Source organism: Hevea brasiliensis, chromosome 6 (assembly GCF_030052815.1).
Source record: "Hevea brasiliensis isolate MT/VB/25A 57/8 chromosome 6, ASM3005281v1, whole genome shotgun sequence".
Lineage (NCBI taxonomy): Eukaryota > Viridiplantae > Streptophyta > Magnoliopsida > Malpighiales > Euphorbiaceae > Hevea > Hevea brasiliensis.
In genome coordinates this window covers 35,197,451-35,203,992 of record NC_079498.1, presented here as the reverse complement: position 1 = coordinate 35,203,992, position 6,542 = coordinate 35,197,451, and the positions used below count along the sequence as shown (strand labels likewise).

Below are 6,542 nucleotides of genomic sequence, written 5' to 3'. Positions count from 1 at the left end.
AAAAAGATTGTCCCGCATGTCCAATGAAATTAAGTTGTGAAGAAGGGATGAGTCTAGTAAAAATATTGTCTCGCATGTCCAATGAAATTAAGTTGATGAGATTCTCTAATGCTTCAGGAATAATTCCGGTGATTTGATTTTTAAGTTGAACTGACAGATTGGCTAATACCAATGAAGTGACCCTTTGGTGGCGAGGACTGCAAGTGATTTCATACCATTGGCAAAAAAGGGAGTGAATCATTCCATGAGTTGAAGATTTCATATGGATCACTTGTTATCCCTGCTTTGAATTTGAGCAAAGCCTGCTGATCAATGTCATTTCCAGAAGAATGGGCTTGCATGAAATGCAAGTTTAAAGAGAGGAAAATAACTAGTTGAAGATGAACAAGAAAAGGTTCGTAAATCTTCATTTGGTTAGGAGAGAGAGGCTGCTGGGAGAATTACCTAGCAATGGTTACGGCGATGGATAAAAATAATAAACAAAAATGGAGTTACTAACTGCAGACGATATAATGAGGGAAAATGAAAGAGGAAAAGTTTGCATTATCCTCATATATGTTAGATATGTTGGAACAAACTTCTAACATTTCACATGGGTTGGGCACAGAACACTTACTCTGACTAATTCAAACTTGTCCAGCAGTGGGTTGGACACAAGGGAAGGGAATTGTTAAGCACACTGACCAATTGGAATGAGTTTCAAACTTGTCCTGTAGTGGGTTGGGTAGGACAAAAGGGAAAGGAATTGCCAGGGGACCAATTCTCAGTGAAAATAAGGGGAAAGATAAATGTTGAAAGAGTTGTAGGTGCTCCCATGATTGACTTTATAATAGATGTCGCATTTGAGTTTTTATTTTTTATTTTTTATTTTTTTTTTTTTTTCTCTTTTATAATCCTGATTTTTCTGTAGCTCGATGACATAGCATCATCACAAGGACCAAACACAAGCCTTGGATTTATGATGTGGAAGATAATTTGTTATTTGGATGGCCTGGCCATCTTTTATTAATTTGGAGGTTATTTGGACGTTCATGAGTAATTATCATATGAGATATGATTACAGAACATTCATGACATATAAAAGTGAGGGAAATGAACTTGAAATTAGAGCAAAATCAAACTGCTACTTCCTGATTTGCTGCAAAGCATAAGAATTGATTTACTTTTTAATTAGTTAATTAATTTTGTTGGATTCACTTTAGTTGAAATCTTTTCATTACAATGATTTTATTAGTAATTAATTTAAATAATTCATAACTTAAAATGAATCAATTGAATTTATAAACAAAAAATTTAAAATGACCTAGAATTAAAAATGATTCAAATATAAATATTTTGAATATACACTCACCCCGATTGCCACCTCTATTCAAACACTTGGAAATTATCTTTCATAATAAATAATGCTTATGAGAATTGAACTAGAGCGGTAAATTATTGAGTGTATTTAATTAGGGAAAATTAATTTAGATATGGTCCGTTATGAACTCAAAATAAAAATATATATATTTCACTTATTTTACATATGAGATTTATCATATATTCTGTGTCTTGAATTCACAGTTCACCGGATTTAGACAAGAAATTTATGTACTCTGCAAGGACTCAGCAAAGGAAGCACATTTACTAGCCATCTGATTTCTGCAGGTTGTGCTGTTCTCCTGGAACGAAGAAATGAATTTCTAAGATTGGTCAGTATTTGCCAAAAACAAAGGAGAAATACAAATTAAGCAAGAATAAAGCAATAATATATCAACTTTCTGTATTAATTAAAGTTACTTTGTATTGAAACTATCTTCAGTACACTTAGGTGTATAAATTCAAGCCGAATCTGATAAAAAAAAATAAATTAGTAAACATTAATTTTCAACTTTTTTTTTTAAATTAATATTTTGACTCGAAAGGATCCATAACTGACACAATAAATTGAAATCTGCTGAATGTAGTAATTAGATAGATAACCCAAGTTAACATATAATGTGAAACGACTTAACCTATTTTATGTATCTATGTTTATATTTATATATCTATTTATATAGATATAATAAAGTCGGTCTCCAAACTAAGTTCACCTAAAGTTGACAAGTGGCACTTTATTATTTTTTTTTTCATTTGTCAATTTTATCCTATTTTATTATAATGTGACTTAAATTTCTTAAAAATTAATATTTTTATAATAATAATAATAATAATAATAATTAATATACATATATTAAATAAAATTTATTAATCTTAGTATTAATAATTAATATCTAATTAATATGTGACTTTTTAGGAGAATAAGTTTTTTCAGAGTGTGAAGCGGCGATGATTACAAAGCAAATTGTAAATATGGCCATGTATATCATTTTATGTGGGTTATGCATCATTTGAAGTTTAAATTTCCTACTTGTGAGTAAAGCAGAGGATTCTACACAAGAAGCCATTGATTTTAGACTCTCTATCTTCATAGAACAAGGTTGATTGTAAATGAGTTCTTTCTCTTCTATTTATGCTTTTTTTGTTTAGCTATTGTTTGCATGCAATTGCAACTTTTAGTGACCATATTTTTGTTTATTTATGACAAAATGTTATATATATATATATTATTACCACTAATTAATGTCACGACCAAAATTATGAGCTAAACCGGCACTAGAACTTGGGTCAGCATAAGGCCCCCAAAGCTTGTAGTAAGCCTCACTGTTCAAGCCCATCTATAAGCCCAATTTCAAAATTCATTTCAAGAAAATAACTGGATAGAATCCGGCCATATCCAGGACCATCCAATGGAGAGTTTTCAACTTACACGACCTGTAATCGCAATATATAATCATTTGGAGAGTTCAGTTCACTCACAGTATCCTCAGTCAACACAAAATGATCACTGGGAGCCCAGCTCCCTCATCCATACAAGCAAATAAAACCACAGGTCCACACATACATGTTTAATATGTTAACAAATTCAATAATTAATCTTTTACAAACCCAGCTAAATAAAATGTCCCTAGCATATGCGGAGTTCTAGAATTCAGATCAATAAAATAAATGTAAACAAGTACCAAAGGACCTGCGAAGGAGGAGATAGGTCAATTACAAGAAAAAACTTTCTTACACTTGGGAAAAATGGGTGAAGAGGATAAGCTGGCCGAACAGACTCAAGTTCTGGCCGAACAGACTCAAGTTCTGGCCGAGCGAGATCATGCTCTTGAAGAAGTTCAGGCGCTCCGAGCTGATGAAGTTGCTCGCCTTACTGAGGAGCTCAGAGCAAAAGAAGAAGAGGCGATGACATGGGAGGCCAGTGCTTATGTGAGTGCTCACAGGGATCTCTTGGCCGAGCTCAAGAAGCGTTATCCCGAGGAGGACTTCTCCTGGATGGTCGACCTGGCTCCCCAAGACGAAGAGGAAAGCGAGGAAGAGGCTGAGGGCGAGAGAGGAAGTGAGCAAAATGTAGATCAGGCTGGGGGTGGTCCTCCAGCCGAATGACTTGTACAAATTTTAATATGAAATAAAATTCCCTTTTGTTCAGTGAATAGATATGATCGGAAAATCCCTAAATTACTTAAGCACTTGATTGTCTGAGTGTATTGAAACGACTAAAAGTGATTATTAACCTAAGTGTGAGAGATCGGAAAACACAATAAGCATGAGATCGGTAGGGAACCAACGCTAAACGGGACTTGATTAAAATTGAAAATTTGGCTTAAACACTTAAAATCGAGATCATCATTAAACCGGATTGGAACCTTAACTTGACTATTCCTAAACTTCTAAAAGGGAGATCGGCGAATAAAACTGGTGACAAAAAGATCTGGTGTTGGTTCAATTTCGTTTGACAAGAGAGATCGGGAATGTAATTGACTGGTCAGGAGATTTGACAATTGGTTTGAGAGGTCGGTGAGTGATTTGAGAGATAGGTAAGGCTTTAACTGATATGAGGACTTAGCATTGATTCAATTCCTTATGAGGAGAGATCGAAAATGTGGTTATCTGGCAAAGAGAGATTGAAAATGTAATTGGCTGGCAAAGGGAGACTTAGTGCTGGGGATCGGTTTCGAAGTTTATTGATTCTGGGGATCGGCCAAAATATGGTGTCGACAATAAGAAAAAGAAAACAAATCTGATTGTGGCTAACAAGCCACCCATAGGTTGCCTCCCAAGAAGCGCTTTTGTTTATCGTCGTTAGCTCAACATGGCAAAGCTCCTTAATCCACATAAATTGGGTTACTCAATTTGAGCTCCTCTACTGTATGCTCCTGAAACCCTTCATAAAATGGCTTGAGTCTATGACCATTGACCTTGAACACCTTATTAGTTCCTAAACTTTGAATTTCAACTGCACCATAAGAAAACACATTAGTAACAATAAAGGGTTCAATCCAACGAGAACGCAACTTACCAGGCATCAGCTTCAATCTGGAATTATACAATAAAACTTTTTGGCCAACCACAAACTGCTTCCTTAGTTTGTCATGGAATGTCTTTGTCTTTTCTTTATAGATCCTAGAATTCTCATAAGCCTTAAGGTGAATTTCCTCTAATTCATGCAATTGTGATTTTCTTTCTAACTCATCCTCCATCCTTAACTCAAAAACATCCTGCATAAATGTATCAACAACATTAATAGAAAAGACAGAAAGGACAGAATGATCATTAGCAGGATACTTCATGGAATCAAAGATATTAAATTTGACAATCTCTCCATCAAACTCCATAGTTAAGGTACCTTCATCCACATTAATTTTTGTCTTGGCAGTTTTTAGGAAAGGTCTTCCAAACAAAATCAAAGCTGAATTTGATGAGAGAGCATTATCATCCTCCATATCTAGAATGTAAAAATTATAGGAAAAATCAATCCTCCAACCTGCACCAACACATCCTCAACTACTCCCAATGGATAAGCATTAGAACGATCAGCTAATTGAATAATGCTACTGGTTTCTTTCAAAGGACCCAAATTTAAAATTTGAAAAACTGAATTTGACATAACATTAATAGATGCTCCTAAATCTGCCATTGCATGTTAAAATTTAGAATCACCTATTCTGCAGGGAATAGAAAATGAACCTGGATCCTTACACTTAGGGGTAATTTTTGCTGAATTAATGCCGACACATTTTCCCCCACACTGATCTTCTCATTATTTCTCAACGTGCGCTTTATAGTGCATAGTTCCTTAAGGAATTTAGCATACTTGGGAACTTGTTTGATCGCATCAAGTAAAGGTATATTCACCTCCACCTTCCTGAAAGTCTCCAAAATTTCTTTCTCTTGTTCTTCTTTCTTATTTTTAGCCAACCCGCATGGGAATGGAGGAAGAACAGAATTATTAACCTTATTCAAGTTAGGTTCAGTATTTACCTCAATTGCAGGAACTTCAGACTCTTGTGCTCCTTGCTTTTTCTTTTTCATTGACTCATGTGGAGTCTGGTTATCAACTTCTTTCCCACTCCGCAACAGTATAGCACTCGCATTTTCTCTGGGGTTCATGACTATTTGTGATGGAAGCTTTCCAGAACCTTGAGCTTCCAGCTTACTCACAGATGAAGCTAACTGACCAATCTGCATCTCTATGTTTTGAATGCTATTTCTGGTCTCCTATTGAAACTATTGTGTATTGTTAGCCAAAGCCTTAACAATTTCATTAAGTGACATACCTTGATTTGAGGGAGGTGGAGGTGGTTGATTCACTTGTGGTCTTTACTGCTGGTATTGGTTTTGCACTGATTGATTCCCATAACTCAGATTGGGATGATCTCGCCATCCTGGGTTATAAGTATTCGAATAGGGATCATATCTGTGTTGTGGCTGTCCATAATGTCCTACTGCATTAGCATGTTACATTGATTCATCCTCTTGTAACGTATGACACATGTTAGTAGCATGACCCGAACCCGAACAAATTCCACATACCTTAACTGTTTACATGTTACCTACAGCTAATTGCCTCACTAAAGAAGTTAAATCAGAAATCTGTTTCTCAAGGTTAGATGTACTTACCTCATTAACCTTCATGGGTGTGTGATCCATTATCATTCCAAACTGCTGAGAATTTGCTGCCATGTTAGCAATCAGCCTCCTTGCCTCTTCTGGTGTCTTGTCAACCAAAGCTCCTCCACTAGCAGCATCTATCATACTGTGGTCCATTGGTAGAAGTCCCTAATAGAAATACTGAATCAACAGCTGCTCACTTATTTGATGATGGGGACAGCTTGCACACAGCTTCTTAAATCGTTCCCAATACTCATACAAGCTCTCTCCATTGTACTGCCGGATGCCGTAAATTTCTTTTCTTATATTGGCAGCTCGGGAAGCAAGTCACGACCCAACCTATGGGCCGGACCGGCACTAGGACCTGGGCCAGCCTAAAGCCCCCGAGGCCCGTAGTAAGCCTTAACTATTCATTAACCCAACTCTAAGGCCCATTTGGGCCCAATATCAAGAAAACAAACGGACAGAGTCCGGCCATAAAATGGACTTACCAACGGGGAGTTTTTGACTCATCCGACCTGTAAACATAATATATAGTCAATTGGGGAGCTCAGCTCACCCTCCACATACTC

The 6,542-nt window shown here is 36.2% G+C and overlaps 1 non-coding gene across 1 annotated transcript; it reads left to right on the top strand.

The window, feature by feature from the left end:
* The first annotated feature begins 6,172 nt into the window (after window positions 1-6,172).
* On the top strand, window positions 6,173-6,279 carry LOC131181132 (small nucleolar RNA R71). Its single transcript, XR_009149760.1, has one exon. It is a non-coding gene; the product is annotated as a small nucleolar RNA R71 (small nucleolar RNA).
* Window positions 6,280-6,542: the final 263 nt, after the last annotated feature.